Raw genomic sequence first — 19,018 nt, forward strand, 5'->3', positions numbered from 1 at the left:
CTAAACTTAAAGTCGGGCTCCATGCTTTCGAGTGAAAGCTGTGGAGTATTTCACCATTTAAATCAGAGTAAGTTTGTTGTGCAAACACACCATGTGTCAGAACTACTGAATTTCTTGATTTTTTTTTTTTTCATTTCTTTAGCATTCTTTTTTGTATATGCCAAATATTGGGGAACGTCACCAAGATTTAAATGCAAATATTATGTGGAGCAGAGGCTTTAAAACGCAGCAGGTACACGTTGAGTCTCGGAGCCAGACGGCTTCGGATCAGAGAGAAACTGCAGTCAGCCCTCTGTGTTGCAGTGACATTTGCATGGTTTTAAAGCACATACGATGTTTGTTGTTTGTGTGTCTTTTATTCAGAGTTTTCGTTGTTTATTCCTCCATTTTTCTATACTCTGAAATTGAGACTTGCTTTTGAGATGTTTTCATGCTTCTTCATACATCCATGTCAGACACTGACTGGTGCACATTTTAATAATAAAAAAAAAGGGTGAGGCTCAAATGTACACACTGATGCTGGAGTCATTTTTGATGTTTTAATGCTTCATAATACTTCTGAGTTAGTTTGCAGTGTCTTTCTTTCTCAAAACCTGTGATGTTGTTTTCAGGATTTTTGTGTGTGGGAAATAAAAAACCCACCAATGATTATTTATTTGTTTAGTCCAGTATGCCTAGCCTACTATTAGCCATAAATATTTAATGCATTCATTTTCTGTAACAACACGGTAAGAAACAACTTGATTTTTTCTGTCTTTACGAACTGTAATTGAAAATGTTGTCTATGACCAAGCATTAATCGTATCGCGTGAATGCATGCTGGACCCAGAGCTGAGAAGGTTCCTAGGGGCCCACAGCAAAAAAAAAATGTAAAAGATTGGATGACCAATAATTTTCCGCCTCCTATTAAATTCAGATAAGACAGAGATAGTACTTATTGGAACCACTTAACATTACGCAGGAAATCTCGTAGATTACATTTGCAATTAGACGGATGTACTGTTACTTCCTCTACTGTCAAAAAATCTGGGTGTATATATTAGACAGTAAACTTGTCTTTTGAAAATTCATATTCCCCATTTACAAAAAAACAGCATCTTCAATCTTAGAAACATTGCCAAGCTACGAAACATGTTACCTGTTCCTGATGCAGAAAAAGCTAGTTTCATGCATTTCCTGACCTCTAGACTGGACTATTGTAATGCACTTGCTAGGTGGTTGTCCGCATCCTCAATAAACAAGCTACAGGTAGTCCAAAAAGCAAGCGGCCTAGAGTCCTTACCAGGTCAAGAAAATAGATCATATTACCAACCAATACTACAGTCTCTGCACTGGCTACCTATTAAGTTTCCGTATCAGTTACAAAATAGTTATTACTTACTTATAAGGCCCTTAATGGCTTAGCTCCTGCGTACCTAACTAGTTCTTCTACCAACGCTGACAACCCATCACGGCTCCCTAAGTCACAAACGCTGGACTTTTGATAGTACCTAGGATAGCAAAGTCCACTAAAGGAGGTAGAGCTTTTTTTCAATTTGGCTCCCAAACTCTGGAATAGCCTCCTGATAGGTTCGGGGGTTCAGACACACTCTCTCTGTTTTAAATCTAGATTAAAAACACACCACCTCTTTTGCCAAGCATTCAAATAATGCATTTCATAATCTGGTACTGCAGTTATATCTGATCAATTGTGCATTATTATTCTTTTAGCCATGGGTTTGAACAAATCATTTTGTTTGGTAGGTTGAGAATAGCAGCTAGGCTAATTATGTCTCTATTTGTTTCTCAGTTTCTGCCTGCAAGTCATTGTAAGGGCAGGATCCAGACTGAAGCGTGTGTAATTCCTAGTCAACCCGTGGTAACTGAGGAATTACACAACTCTCAGATCACTTCAGATCAGAAAACAACAGCTAAGAATGATGCAAACCCCTCAGAGGACCCTTAGGATGATGCTACCCCTGAAAAACAAAAATAAACTACCAAATTTTGCTACAATTTTTGATTGCAACATATAATCATTGCGTTAAATAGATGGTTCAAAGTCTGTTTAATTATGTGATTAATGCATTATTACCATATATTTCTGCTATACATATCTACTACATCAATTTGACATAGTCACCACTAAAGATAGATTTCCTGTAAAGCTGCTTTGCAAAGATTTGTATTGTGAAAAACGCAATACAAATACAAGTTTTGTGACTGGGCATCAGCCGTGCCGCGAGGACATGATGTACAAACCGCTGGAGTACAAAACGACTCACGGACCTCCTGCCAAGTGGCCTATCGTGGGATACTGGCACACGCTGTGCACGAGGTCCAAGATCGGTCATTACGTTGTCACACGACCCCTCACAGTATGGAGCAGACTGAGTGGAAGCATTCAGTGCTGGATGTGGGACAAGCTGTCCAAAGAAGAAGCTGAGGAAAGAGTTGGAGAGACACACCTGGGATATGAGGTTGAAGGTATGAATGATTTGCCTGCAAAATTTGGTGCAGAAAACGGACATGCTTTCAGTTATGTATCGCTGAAAGCATTGTCATTTCTGCACGAACGAACAAAATTCCAAAATGATTATTCCGAACAGGTTTCCCAGACACTTCTATCACCCTTCTCTAGGCATGTCTTTCCAGTTAATACCTAAAGAAACTAATGAGCTGACCAGCATTACCTGTTGAGACGGACAATTCTGAAGCTTGTGAGGTGATGCTACTGTATGCGTGGTTTGGGTTTTAAAATCTGAGGACTGTTATCAAACATGATTCCTATTCCTAATTCACTTATGTGATGACTGGCCCTCGGAGACAATGAGTCTAGATCTAACGAGTACTTCTCATTTGCATATTTTCTGAAAACAAGTATTGTTTTTATTACGTTTATTAGTAGTAAAAAAAATTCTGCAACATCCACTGATAAGTGATTCACAACAAGGTTTGTAATAGATTTTCTGGGAATCCAGCACAGGCTCGACCATAGTTGTCAATGTCATCTGCATAATTAATAAATCAAACCTGTTTTCAAACTGCCACAGTATTTACAACAGGTCACCGTGATTTGGCCAAATTCGACATGTTCCGGATCAACATCTTTTTATGGTCCTGGATCAATGGTCCAAAAATATAGACTCAAGCCCATCCCTACCCCTAACCTACACCCTAACCATAATTTATTCCTAAATCAGTGTGGAAATGCTTTACTAGACACTGATTAAGGATGTCGGAGTACATTTATGTGTGCTTTGATCGTCTTGCACTGCATTATTGATTTTCTGGCTCAGTACTTTTTGCCTTGTTGTCCAGTACAATCGACATTTCAAAATCAAGATACTTTTTTCTTTAAGAAGCAAAACCCGTTATTTTGAGTCTTGTTTTTCTGAAACAAAGATAATAAATGGCTCCAAACAAGAAAAAGATTCGTAAGCTGGGGTAAATGGTTCTCTCTTGAACGATGTTTATTTTTCCTTGTTTTTAAGCAAAATTTATGTTGAGATATTTTTTCAGAACAAGACCTGTATCTTCATTTTCTGTAAGTAAATGTATTTTGATTGCAGAATATTAGATATTTTAATGGAAACAGAACAAGAAATTTCACATAATTTTTTCTAGTTGTGCACGGGAAAACAATGTAGTGTATGATGTTTACAGATCAATAGTCCCAGGGTTCCAGTGGTTATGATGGCAGCCCTCGCCCCAGTTGTGTTGTTAGTTTTGTATACATTAAATCATGAAAGACTGGTTCCTCAGTTACACAATCTCAATTTAAAGTCACCATGTTTTCACTGTTGGTTAATTGACCTTTTTCTTAACACACCTATTACTAATATTCACAGTGCACACACTGAGCTCTACAGAAGAAATGTTTATCTTCCTAACGTTCATCAAACTGCTCCTCCGCTGAAGTCACGTTTCATCATCCCTTATATTGAAGCATCCACTGTCATTGATTTTGTGTGTTGAATATGATTGTCGTGTTGTGAACATCATTTCATGTTGATCTTTAGTAGTACGTGATGTAGACGTGATCTTTGGGCCACAGTCTTGTTTCATTAGTAGATGTTCCTCCTACAGCAACACTGAACAGTAAAACACACACACACACTACACACACACTAAAGCCTAACGTGCTTGTTGTGAGACTTGCTGATGCTGTTAAAGGTTCTTTCATCGAGCAGCTTCCTGTCACATGATGTTGTGTGTATTAACAGATGTTGCTTCAGTTGATAATCACACTTTGATTTCACGGCACTTATGTCCGTTCATACACTCACTGGCTCTTTTGTGACCCTTGAAACTGAAATGTCCACATAATTGCTTTAAATAGTTTTTTGTCAAATGAGAAATATGTTGTTTTCTTCGTGTGACATCTTACTCATGATACTCCGATACAAATATTCTGAGTAGTATATTGATAATCATATAAAATATAATCTACAAATAATTAGTTAGAATAATAATAAAATATAAAAAAACCTTAAAAAAAAAAATTCAGAACGAATCTCTCATGCATTTAATTGTTGAAGTCAAGGGATTTTTGCATCTGACAAATCTACAGACACGATTCATGTCGATTTGGTTGAAGAAAATCAGACAGATGGATGCACAAGATTGGTGACGCTCTCGTTTAGTCACCACACCCCCCTAAAACGGCTCGTTCTAACAAGCCCAAAAATATCTACGTCACTATGGGGAAATATTCACTAACGCCGCCCCGATGTTCACGCAAGAAAGATGGCATAATACTTTTATTCTCTCTTTTGCCCGCCGCTGCCATGTTGTGAGAGGCTGTGGTGTTTCGTTGTGAAAAGCGAAAATACTTGTTTGTTTCTTTCCAAAGAGGAAATGACTAGAACTGGTTCATGGTTTAACCAGTAGCTGTACAACACTGTTTCTTACAATTTTTGTGGAACACGGTTCAAACCAAATATTCTTGGGGAGTTCACACTTTGCAAGGACAGGCGCTTCTGACTTTCAGCCTGTAAGTAAAACAGTACATTTTATATTTAAATAATGTGTCAATGTGGCATTTAAACACGTGAGTTTTGAGCAGTGAAGAGTAGACTTGTTGGTTGTGGGTTTCTCTGATCACAAATGCAGACATGGTTTTATGTTTATGTGGCACTTCTGACACACACGCGTAAAATACATTATAAGTATTAATAATCAGTCAATTATGTCCCACTGAGCATGCAGCAGAATGTTTGTTCGTTCTTTGTCCCAAATGGGACCATGGTTTTATTTGTTATGTCTCGTCTAGTGATATATCAGTAATTATTTCCCCACTGGATGCAGCAAATGTCCGCGTTTGATAGGGTGTACTTGTGGATCCTCGTCTAGTGAGTCGGACCTCCAGTCCAGTATACACTATCCACAAATTACTTCAATTATTCGTTTTAGTTAACGTGCCCTTACACTCCCTCGAATGTGAAATAAACCAATATCCCGAGTTTATTCAGTTTACTCCTAACAGTACATTGACTGAACTGATAAAGAGCAGCGATGATGGGATGTGCACGAGCAGCTGGACTGAGCCTCGTCCTGCTGAGAGACGGCTTCACAGTACGGTAAGGGGCGTAACATTTCCGTCACACGCTTGAGGCATACGGCCAATCACAACACACTGGATAGCTGGCCAATCACAGTACACCTTCGCTTTTCAGAACGATGAGCTTTGTAAAAATCATGTGTTTCAGAACGAGGGGCATAGAGGAGAATCAATAATATACAGTATGTGGAAAATAATGTGTTTTTTGAACCTTAAACCACTTAAACACATTTCATTACACCAAATACACAAAATAATGTTATTTTTAGAAACATCATATGACTAATTTAAATAATATTAAGAGATACAACTTTTGATTTTAATAATATATCTTGAAGATGAAAACAATGCTAACTATAGATTAACTAATGTAGTTCACTAATCTTAAAGTGCCCCTATTATGCCATTTTTAAGGTTGCTAGTATTGTTTAATGAGTCTCCTAAAACAGGTTTACATGCATGCAAGGTCAAAAAACATGTTAGTTTTCTCAGAAAATAGATTTAATTTTACCTCATATCTAAAAGATTAATAAACGACTCGTGCTCTAAACCCCTCCTTTCTGTAAGCCCTCACTGCTGTGATTGGTCAGATGGTGCAGTCCTTTGTGATTGGTCCAGAGCCGAAGAGAGCTCTGGATTGGTCTAACCGTGTACAGCGCGGGTTTGAAACTAAACGCCAATTGACAGAATAACAGCCCTGGAGACTTTGTCAATTGTAATAGAAGAGATTGTATGGATTAAAGCTTAAAATAGACGGACATTATGCAAATGTGTTTTACTTCGTGACGTAGAGCCGTTAACAGAATAAGATTCAAATTCCTGACGACTCGTTTCGGCGATTGCGAGCCGACTCTTTGTTTTGACAGATAATACTTTATCTATCGTGCACTGTCGGCGTCACAACTTTGCAGATGTTCACATACAGCTACAGGACACACTGCATGAAAGATAAACAGTCGAAAAGGCACTTTACAAATAATGATGATATTAACTTGTGATGAATTTTACCATACATATTTTTTTGCCCAGTAGCTTAAATCTGGTGTATATTTGCACACTTACACACTTCAGAGCACCCGCTGATTCACTTTGACCTTCTCCAAACCTCTTACACTGTTGAAAGCAATTGCTTTTTCTTCATTCTCAGTTATGTACGGTAAAGTTTTTCAATAAAATGACCACAACATATATAAAGCTCATGTGATGTGGATGTACACAAACCATCATCTCGATTTTCTTCTTCTTCTGTTCTTCTTGTGTGATCAAATCAGCACAAAACAACAGCAGCACATGTAGTTATTTTATTAGCTCAGTTCAAAATATAAATTCAAACCCAAAACAAAAGAAATGCATAACTGCGCATCTGATTATCAGGAACATCAACCATAAACGACGCATCGTATTTCCTCTCATCGAACGTCACGCTGGAGAATATTTCACACGCAAACACTCGTTCTGTTACTGAACAGAAAACAAAATATTCATCTGACCCAAAAATATCTATTTTTTTTCTTTTACAATCCAATCATAAGGCCATGAAAATGATAAAGAAGCCCAATCCTTACATCTGTCAAAAGCTGTGGTCAGACAGGAGGAAGCTGGAGCTTGACGATCAGACTGAGATGATCAGAGGGAAAGGTTTCGTTCGGAAGTCCTCGCAGAGACCAGAGATCAGCCTCCGACAGCAGACACAGACGACCCAGCAGCTTCAGTCCAGCAGCGCTCTCTGACAACACAACACAGAAGCACTTTACTGAACCGTCAGACACCACAGACATCCATCAGGCTTTTACAGCTCTTACAGTCTGATACAGTGAGAAGAATATGGAGGCTCAAAAAAAATCAGCTCAGTTTTATTCAGGAGACTCAAACTGAGGAAAAAATATGTAGTAAGAAGAAATTATGATGCTTGTAAATAATGAGAGCTTTCTAACAGTAGAGTAGACATTGACATGAAATGATCTGAATATCAGTCTGTGCTCTTTATCTCCACTAATGAGATGAGATGTAAATGCTCCAAACATATAATGCAGTGATTGAGAGATGAAGAAATAAAGGCTCCTCAGAAGATGTGAGATGTTATGGAGGCTTGTGAAGATCATTCCTCCGCTGAGGAGCAGTGAAAGTAAAGCTTCTGGAAACAAACGCTCCTCAAAAGATCCTGATGATCAGATTTGAGACTCTAAAACATGATTGATGGAGAATCAAGTAAAGTCCAGTAAGAGTTCATCTGGAGATATTACTGCAGTTATTCTGACCTTTACTTGATCAAAATCACTCCAGATCTGACACCAGAAGCAGCAGCTGAAGCTGATTACACTAAAAGAGCTTTTACTGGATAAAACACTCTAAACTATCAATCAGAGACAGAAGACACGGAGCAGATTGAGTGTGAAACAGGTTTAACAGCAGAGTACTAATCATCTTCATCATTTAGAGACTTAGATATGTGCTTTTTGCTATTTTTTTGCTAGATAACATTAATCTTTAATGATTTTAATACCCAAACAATAATTAAATACCAACTCAATAGATAATGTCAGAATTAGAATGTTTGCTTCAGTGATATTTTAGTACCGAGATCATACTATAAATTTTGTAATTATTTTTATATTATATTTTATTTTTGTATTTTCTGTTTTCATGTTCATTTTAAAGTATTTTTTTTTGTTGTGTTGTGTGATATATCTGAATGAAATATTTTTTTTATTTACTGTTGTTTTTTAAATGTCCATATAGTTTTCCATTACTTTTATTTTTAGTACATTAAACTCAACCTAAATGAAAATTATAAGAAATTTGCCTTTTTTTAAAAAATTTTATTTCAAGTAACGAAAATGTGTGTTTTTTTTTTTTTTTTTTTACACATTTTTTTTTTTGTAGTTGTAGTTAACTATAATAACCCTGGTTTGATTTGATATGCTCAGTGCATCACCTTCAGCTGCAGCAGAGCCGGTCCTGCGGGTGGAGTAGAAGATGTAGTCGACCATCCGCTCCTCCCTCTGAGTTTCAGCGTGCTGACCACAGCTGTGTGCGTGTCGGGCTGGACGTGACTGTAAGCTGACCTCAGGCTCAGCTCGTGATGTAATGTGCGTCTGAACCTGCCAGACACCAGATTTTCATGAGAGGAACCTGACGTGACCGCTGCTGCAGGAGACTCAATCTCACACCGGTCTCCTTTCCTCCACAGACATTTATCACAACCTGGAGTTCTGACCAGCAACCAGATGAAAAAACTACAAGACTATTTACTTCAATCCTCTGAAGCACTTCAAATGCACTGCCTAACTGAATCAAAAATGATGGTACAAAACAAAATTACTCACTATAGACTATATAACTAACAATACTAACAATATATTTTATAGTTTTACTGCAAGATATTCAAATATAAACACAATGGCCTCCATCACATCATTCAGTCCGGTTCTCTGCTTGATGGATCAGGATTATGGTTAGTGTAGTTCTTTCAGTGGACAAGAGACCTCTGAACACCAGCTAGCTCACCTTGGACCAAACATGTCCATGTCTTCTGGGTCTGTAAAAAACAGAGTATATTTCAGGAAGCACACATGACTGCAAACACCTCAGACACATGCAGAAGTCGGTGTGAAGTTCTGGGTTGCACCAGCCATCTGGCAAGTTATTAAATTAAAAAGTAAAATCCACACTGAAGGCTTAGTAACTACTAGTTAGTTCGTTTTTAACTAACTCAGTCCTTGTTGCACCACTTTTTCTCTTAAAACAGAATGCAGCTAGTAGGTCATAAGCTCTGTGTGAAGTAATGCATGGTCATATAATATGACGATTACCTTCAATGAAAGGAGTTGTTGTGGAGTGATGAGAGATAAAAATACATGTTTATGGTGTTCATAATGTTTGTGAACATTGTTTTATTTACTGGTATTATTTCTGAATATAATAATAAAATATAACCGATACGACTCATCTGTTTTTTGTTTTGACCTGCCAGTTGCATAAATTTAGCCACTATGTTAAGACTGTCTAAAGAACTAGTTAGACCAACTAATAGTTAACCAAGGGTTAATGAGTCAGATTTTTTTAACTCAGATTAGTCCAGTCTACGTTTTTATACCACCAACTTAAAGTTATGACCAGTCTTAAAGAATAAATCAGATGACTAACTTGTAAGACTAGTCTTAAGCATTTTATTTTATGCAACCGGCTAGGTGTGACGCATCAACATGGCATACACACATTAAGTTTCAACTAAGGTTAAAGGTGCAATGCTCAAATAGTCAGTAGTGTGTAAATTGTAACGCAGTGCCAGGTTACTTTAAAACTAGGCTCGGCTTAACTCTTGCACAGCCGGTGCACCAGACACGAGGAGAGTGAGTCTATCACCTGGTGTTTTGTCAGTGACTCCTGGTATGAGCTCCAGATCAGCGGGCCGCACACACGCCGCCGGACAGTATCGCAGCTGACACAGAAACTCAGAGCTGTACTGCCGTTTATCTACTGGAAACATACAGCTATGAGCTAAATTAAACACATGCATGCTGGGAATCCAAACTGAGGGGTGAAATGTGAGGCGGCGCTGACCTGAAGCTGCGGTCTGTGTGTCAGGCCTGTACTGACAGCCTTCACTGATGCCGAGGATGCTGGGCCACAACGGGGCGAAAAGCCTCGTGTGATGGACTTTATACGACAAATCCACCTGACCTGAAACCTGCAAGAGCACACAGTCCATTCACAACACAATCCAAATACAACACGAAGACTGGGAAAACCACACACACATACTGTTTATATGAAGTATATAACAGTAATCATGTCAACCGAGATATTTTTTGCTGGAAAATATATAAAGAATGGCTTTCATTTTTAAAAATAATGTATAATCCAGTGAACGAGAACCTCTATATATCATTTGATTAATTTCTGTTTTCATCTGGATCTTGATAGATTCCAATCAAAAGATCATGTGATATGAAATCAATGAATCAGCCTGACATCAGTGTAAAAACAGATTCACATTATGAAACACTCAAGTTCAAAACTAAAGACTCAAAACAGTCACACTAATGCTACAAAACAGATCACCATCATCTGCGTTGCTTCAGAAGACTTGGCAGAAACATGTCATATGGATTGTCACTTTTGGAGCTTGAAAGTTTTGGACCCTGTCGACTTTATAATATGGGACAAAAAAAGCTGAAGGGAATCTTTAAATGTCTTCTGTTGTGCAAAGCTCCATATTTATGTACTGATCTCATCCATGCAAGTAAAAAAGCTGAAATCTCTACTGGTTACACACATTTCTACCATCACACAATATAGTACACCATCTTACTGTCTGATGTCATTTATCAGTGATTTGCAGTTGATGTGCCACAGACAACAGCCGAAAAATGAAGGTGGAAAGTAACGATCAAATAAAATGACAATAAAATCATGTATAGTTAGAATAGCAAAACAAACAGACTGATCGAATGTTAAAGGAGGGAAACACTTCAGCTATCTTTTGTTGTGTCCAATACTAATAATACAAACATATTTTTTGACACAATCTCTTAACAGAACAAACCAACTAATATTTAAAATCTCTTAAATTGAACAAAAACACCCGATATTCAAATCTCTTAATAGAACAAAACCGACTAATATTTTACATATCTTAATAAAACAAAACAACCGATAGTTAAATCTCTTAATACAACAAAAGAGACCAATATTTAAATTTCTTAGTAGAACAAAACAACCGATATTTTAATCTCTTACTAGAACAAATCTTACCAATATACCAATCTCATAATAGAATAAAACAACCGATAATTTAATCTCTTACTAGAACAAGCCTGACTGATATTTAAATCTCTTAACAGAATAAAACAACAAATAATTTAATCTCTTACTAGAACAAGCCTGACCGATATTTAAATCACTTAATATAACAAAACAACTGATATTTAAATCTCTTAATAGAATAAAACAAATATTTAATCTCTTACTAGAGCAAGCCTGACTGATATTTAATCTCTTACTAGAACAAATCTTACCAATATACCAATCTCTTAATAGAATAAAACAACCGATATTTTAATCTCTTACTAGAGCAAGCCTGACCGATATTTAAATCACTTAATATAACAAAACAACCAACTATTTTAATCTCTTACTAGAACAAGCCTGACTGATATTTAAATCTCTTAACAGAATAAAACAACAATAATTTAAATCTCTTACTAGAACAAGCCTGAACCGATATTTAAATCACTTAACAGAATAAAACAACCAATATTTTAATCTTTTAATAGAATAAAACAACAAATAATTTAATCTCTTACTAGAATAAGCCTGACCGATATTTAAATCACTTAATGGAACAAAACAACCAATATTTTAATCTCTTACTAGAACAAGCCTGACCGATATTTAAATCACTTAACAGAATAAAACAACCGATATTTTAATCTCTTAATAGAATAAAACAACAAATAATTTAATCTCTTACTAGAATAAGCCTGACCGATATTTAAAAATCACTTAATGGAACAAAACAACAATATATAAATCTCTTGCTAGTACAACAAACTGTACTTCATTCTGATAAATAACGTTGTGACTGTGTTGGGTTTTCAGTATGTAATGTGGGACCGCTGTTTGTCCGGCTGTCATGTAAGACTGTGACCGGGTCACTCACCATCCAGGCAGGTAACCCGTGGTAGTAGAGCTGTCCGGTGGTGATGAAATTCCACAGAGGGCTGTTGGGTAAAGCGTTGAAGTCCCCACATAAAACCACCTCACAGCGTCTTCCTTCACTCCTGCATTTCTTGATCATGATGTCGATCTCAGCGAACACGATGGCCAGCTGGGCGAGCTTCACGTCTCCTCTCCTGGGGTTGAACAGCAGGTGTGTGTTGGCCACACATATGGGGCTGTAGGCTTCATTCTGCCCTGCCGTCGGCTGGAGGAGCAGCACAATGCCCACATTGTCACGATCCAGCAGCTCGCAGTCTGGTCTGCGAAACTCCAGCAGGTTGACGGAAAGCTGGGTAAAAGCGATTGCTGCGATAAACACCACAACATCCGTCTGTTTTTAGTGCCGGTGCGTTGTTTGTAGATGCAGGTGTAACCTAGGTAAAAAAGTTCAATTGTTAATTGTTATAAACAGGAAACATTTCAGATTTTTTGGACCCTTTTCATACTGCGTTTGGAAGCATGGAATGCAATTTATTAATAGGTTTGCAATACAGGACACTGAATATATTATACAAATACTATAAGCATATCTGCATACATGTAGCACACTCATTTTAAAGCAATATACATTACACAGCAAATCTCAACTGCTTGATTGCTTGTATCCTTCGCAAAATGTGAACTATATTATCACCCACTTCGACATGACATGTCTTTATCTACACATTGAGTCATTTATTTTGTTATGCATTAAATTTTGTCATTATCTTATCTACTGTACAGCTGTACATTTGGGCCTGCTCTTTCTACAACACTATTGTATGACCTCAAAAGACTTATAGTGCACCAGTCACATGGATGACTGTTATGACACTGTTATGATGCCTATGATGTTATGATGACACTGGTTTACATCAGCAGCAGGTTCATCACATGTTCCCACAATAATTCTGGCAGCTGTTTATGTTCCGTTCCTCACCCATGTCAGTCAGGACAGGATAGATCTGCTCTAGGAAGTGATCTTCTTGAGCTTCCTGAAGACAAATAAATCTGTACAAAAGAGGAAATAATGATATTGCTTAGAATCAACAGCAGTTATAATTTTAGCTTTTGGTTGCGTGTCGCCTTACGTCAGGTTCCCAGATCTGGAGCTCCTTCAGGATGTCCGGAGCCGCTGGTCCCACACTAAACACTTCCTCTGGACAGTGTGTGTACAGCTGTGGATTCGCTTCTTGCAGATCCTGAGCCAGGATGTTGTAAGACATGATGCTGAAGTCAAACACAGCAGCTCTGTCTGCACAGGTGCCAGTGTGGGTTTCACTAAGGTCCTCCCACACCCGCCACATCACTAAGACATGGGAAAACAATTATATAACATAAGATGTCTATGTGTAACTTAAATTACCAGTCAGACATTTGAACACATCTCATTATTGAATACAGTAAAAACACTAATATTATGAATATAGGTGCTGGTCATATAATTAAAATATCATCAAAAAGTTTATTTATTTCACTAATTCCATTCAAAAAGTGAAACTTGTATATTATATTCATTCATTACACACAGACTGATATATTATGACTATAACTGACAACTGAGGAAAATCCCAAATTCAGTATCTCAGAAAATTAGGATATTGTGAAAAGGTTCAATATTGAAGACACCTGGTGCTACACTCTAATCAGCTAATTAACTCAAAACACCTGCAAAGGTCTTTAAATGGTCTCTCAGTCTAGTTCTGTAGGCTACACAATCATGGGGCAGACTGCTGACTTGACAGTTGTAAAAAAAGATGACCATTGACACCTTGCACAAGGAGGGCAAGACACAAAAGGTCATTGCAAAAGAGGCTGGCTGTTCACAGATCTCTGTGTCCAAGCACATTAATAGAGAGGCGAAGGGAAGGAAAAGATGTGGTAGAAAAAAGTGTACAAGCAATAGGAATAGACTCACCCTGGAGAGGATTGTGAAACAAAACCCATTCAAAAATGTGGGGGAGATTCACAAAGAGTGGACTGCAGCTGGAGTCAGTGCTTCAAGAACCACTATGCACAGACGTATGCAAGACATGGGTTTTCACCACTCTTGAACAACAGACAGCGTCAGAAGCGTCTCGCTTCAAAAAGGGACTGGGACTGCTGCTGAGTTGTCCAAAGTTATGTGCTCTGATGAAAGTAAATTTTGCATTTCCTTTGGAAATCATGTTCCCAGAGTCTGGAGGAAGAGAGGAGAGGCACACAATCCACGTTGCTTGAGGTCCAGTGTAAAGTTTCCACAGTCAGTGATGGTTTGCGGTGCCCATGTCATTTGCTGGTGTTGGTCCACTGTGTTTTCTGAGGTCCCAAGGTCAACACAGCCGTATACCAGGAAGTTTTAGAGCACTTCATGCTTCCTGCTGCTGACCAACTTATGGAGACGCAGATTTCATTTTCCAACAGGGCTTGGCATCTGCACACAGTGCCAAAGCTTCCAGATCCTGGTTTTAAGGACCATGGTATCCCTGTTCTTAATTGGCCAGCAAACTCGCCTGACCTTAACCCCATATAAAATCTATGGGGTATCGTGAAGAGGAAGATGCGATATGCCAGACCCAAGAATGCAGAAGAGCTGATGGCCACTATCAGAGCAGCCTGGGCTCTCATAACACCTGAGCAGTGCCACAGATTGATGCGACTCCATGTCACGCCGCATTGCTGCAGTAATTCAGGCAAAAGGAGCCCCAACTAAGTTTTGAGTGCTGTACATGCTCATACTTTTCATGTTCATACTTTTCAGTTGGCCAAGATTTCTAAAAATCCTTTCTTTGTATTGGTCTTAAGTAATATTCTTAATTTTCTGAGACACTGAATTTGGGATTTTCCTTAGTTGTCAGTTATAATCATCAAAATTAAAAGAAAATAAACATTTGAAATATATCAGTCTCTGTGATGTAATGAGTAATGAATGAATATAATATACAAGTTTCACTTTTTGAATGGAATTAGTGAAATAAATCAACTTTTTGATGATGATATTCTAATTATATGACCAGCAACCTGTAAATCATTGTGAATGAAATGTGAACAAACCCTCTATAAAACCCTTCAGAATATAGATAGGAATAAACATTTTGGTGGGAGAAGCAAGGGTTCTTGCAAAAGTGAGGAAAAAAAAAACTCACTGCCTTTTAAAGATATTAATTGACCTATCGGTAAGCATTTTAGTTACATTAGTTACTCTTGCTTACTCGGTCAAAAAACAATCAGAGTCAGTGTGAAAACCTGAAATGTAGACCTTCGTTTATGTGTTTTTGATCTACACGATGGTTGGTACATTATATGTGCCCGCTAACTTTAACATTAGCTAGTTTTCACCAGAGATACCTTGCAGCACAAGATGACATTAATACTCTGCTTGAGCAGACGAAAATTGTAACTTAATGAGGAGTATGACGTTAACGTTTTCGTCTTCATTGGGATTGGGGTTGAATGCTTAGGGGCATTTTGCTCTGTCTTATTTGGGTTTAGAAATGGAATTAAATAAGTTCTATTGCCCATCCTCTCAGGATACCTGGAATCAGTTTTATAAGTACCCAAGGCACATCATTTTGACAATTTGTAGCATAAACACCATCACACTAATGAAAGCTTCAGATCTTCCAATGTTTCTCTATGGCGTTGAAACCTAAATATGACAGAGTTCTGCCTCCTTGCAGCTGATACTCAAATGCCATTGGCTCATCTGTGTTTGAGGGAGGGGCTTACCGATAGGTCAACTGGAATTTACAATTACAGACACAAACAGATAATCTGCACTAAAATAAACACTTAAATGTGTATTTTGGCTGTGATCTTTTGTTATAGCAGCAAAACAGACCAAAATCTTAAATTTGACCAGTGCATGAAAAACACTGGGTTTCCCTGCAGTGTCTTGCATTAAATTTTGCAAAAGATTTTTTTTTAATTAGGACAATTTATATGTACAAAACTAATTTCAGTAATTGAAGCATAAACCATTTGATCAAAAGGTTCATACTTTTGTCTGGTGTTTTTGCAGTGTATATTTTGGGATCCCACCTTCAATGGTGTTATTGTCCTGAAGCGCAGGATAGTAGCTGACGTCAGGAAACTGCACGTAAGGGCAATAACACATCTGGGACAGCCCGAGGCCTACGGGAAAGTGCCAGCCGATGGGCTCCACTGGTGTCTGAACCTGCTGAGAGTCTGCAAGCAAAGCCGCCAAAATCAAACACTGGACTCCCCAAGCGCTTCATTCCCAGCGTCAGAATCAAACCCCGGGAAGATGTCAGCGCTGGGAAGAGCGGTGGATGAATCCACCTCAACGGTCATCACATACACCAAGCTGGCTGAATGCAGAGACCATGTTATCAATGTCTGAGTGTCTCTGAAACTCAAATATTGGGAAACACAGACTCATTCATCACAGGATCTCCATCATCTGTTTCTTCTAAACCACTGAGCGCTGATTCTGAGAGGGTTACGTCACTGTCTGTCCTCTCTGACCGCAGACACACTCTCACACCAGTGTTTCCATCACACAAAGATGCTGCAGGAGCTTCCATCTGATAGACGTAATGCAGAGGTCTGTGCATGTCTTCATGCATCTCCCTCCTCGTTCAACCTCCTCTGGTCTCTTTCCCAGCGCTCCGTGAGGACTCTCAGTGTGTCCGTGTGGTCTGGATCAGGACCGGTGGATGTGTTTACCGTGCTGTCCCACTGCAGTAACAGGCCCGTCTGCTGCTGTCCAGAAAGAGCACCGCCACCATCCCAAACCTCTTTGCCATTAACGTACACAGATGGAGCCCTTGTGCCACAATTCTGTGGAGAGAGAGAAGATATAGAAGTCACAGATCTATTTGGAAAAATTAACATTTTCTGAAGTTACTGGTACTGAAAAAACTACAAAAAATTACAAATAAATAAGTACCAGGGCAGGGGCATGTTAAAAAAGTTGACTCCGTCCCCACTGCACCATACGAATACATGCAATTTCCCCGTTTCTAAAATATGATGAGATCATATGTGAGTTGCTTAACTGAAATATGTGAGAACGTCACAGTGTCAGGGGCTAGCTGTCACGTGGGGAAGCTGTTATAATCTGAGGGTTTTGAATAAAAAGTCATAAAATGTTTGTTTTCTCTAGCGGTGGGCTGCAGGTTGGTTTCAAACACTTCGATTTTCACTGCACAAATTGGGGGAAAAAAAAACTTCTAATTGCAATGTTTTTCTGAAAAAACAAACAAAACAAACAAACAATCCAGGTTTGCTTCTTGAAGGGCTGCACAATTTGGCCCAAATTTTGTGAGTATATTTTCAATTTGGCTATAAAATAACAACAGCATTATTATAATTATTATTAAATAAAAAATACTAAATAAAAAACAGATAAAAAATATTAATATTGTAATATTTCACTGTTAAATAAATAAAAAAGTGTTTAATGGCAGGTTCCCAACAAAAAACCTCATTAATTATTATTATTATTATTATTATTATTATTATTATATAGTTTTGTTGTTGATAAAATAATATATGGCTTCTGTCAATAAAGAAACGTTCGAAAACAAATCAACCTAAAAAAAAAAAAAAAACAGTGTGACAACTAGCGAGGCCACTTGCGGAACTGATCAAGGTTACTGTCACCGATAATCAGACGAGCTTCCGCTTTATTTATCCTCAGTCACACGCGCTCCTCATCAACAAGCGACACACACGCAGCGAAGCACTGCCAGCGTCTCACCTGAAAACCCTGCCGAAGAGCCTCGAGAGCGGATACAGCGCGTAAAACATCACACTCGCGATCATGATCACCGGGACACCGCGAAACTTCTTCATTCACGGCACTGAACGGGACGCGGCGTTCACAGCATGACGACACACGCAGCGGCATGACGTCACGCCCAACCGCCAGCTGACCATTAGAACACGGCCCTCCCAAAACTAACGCGAAATGATGCAATGACACAACTAGTTTTCAAAAACACATAATACGTAGCACCTAGAGATCTGTTTGTTTGTTTTTGGAACTCTATATTGATCATATTAATTGGAAGACTGTTTGGTTATTTGTATTAATAATATAAAACTAAAAAAGTAGGACTTTACATTTTGAATGTTGCACACTATTTACCCTCTTCAATCATTAATTTTCACGATACTCTTATGTTGATGATTCATGTTCCTTTTGTAAAAGTGAGAGAGAGCTGCTGAAAATCATTTGTTCTTTGAAATGTAAAATTGTCCAAAACTTTTGAATGGAATTGGCTACATTTATATTTAATTTAGTGAAGGTTAACTATGATATTATTTGTGTGTTATGACAACAAAACTAGCAAAGGTCTTGAATACATTGTTAATTTATTAATATTGCTGGCAAAATTTCATATAGGCCTACGTAAGCACAAATGTTTAAATTCATGTTTTTGTTGTTTATTGTTGAATTTGATTGTTTTATGTCTTCCTTGAATTTGTTAAAAATCAAAAAGTCATTAATATGTTTAATATATACATATATATATATATATATACACACACACACACACACACACACACACACACACTCTTGACACACACAACACACACACACACACTGGACACACCTACACAGACCACACACACTCTCACACACACACACACACACGGACACACTCTCACACACACACGGACACACACAAACACACACACACACGGACACCACACAGACACACACAACACACACACTGACACACAGACACACACACACACACACACACTGACTCACACTCACACACACAAAACACACACACACACACCACACAGACACACACGACA

At 38.1% G+C, this 19,018-nt stretch overlaps 1 pseudogene; it reads right to left on the minus strand.

The window, feature by feature from the left end:
* Positions 1–7,033: 7,033 nt before the first annotated feature.
* Positions 7,034–16,800, minus strand: LOC122144165 (annotated as a pseudogene).
* Positions 16,801–19,018: the final 2,218 nt, after the last annotated feature.

This window comes from Cyprinus carpio, unplaced genomic scaffold (genome assembly GCF_018340385.1).
Source record: "Cyprinus carpio isolate SPL01 unplaced genomic scaffold, ASM1834038v1 S000006605, whole genome shotgun sequence".
Taxonomy (NCBI): domain Eukaryota; kingdom Metazoa; phylum Chordata; class Actinopteri; order Cypriniformes; family Cyprinidae; genus Cyprinus; species Cyprinus carpio.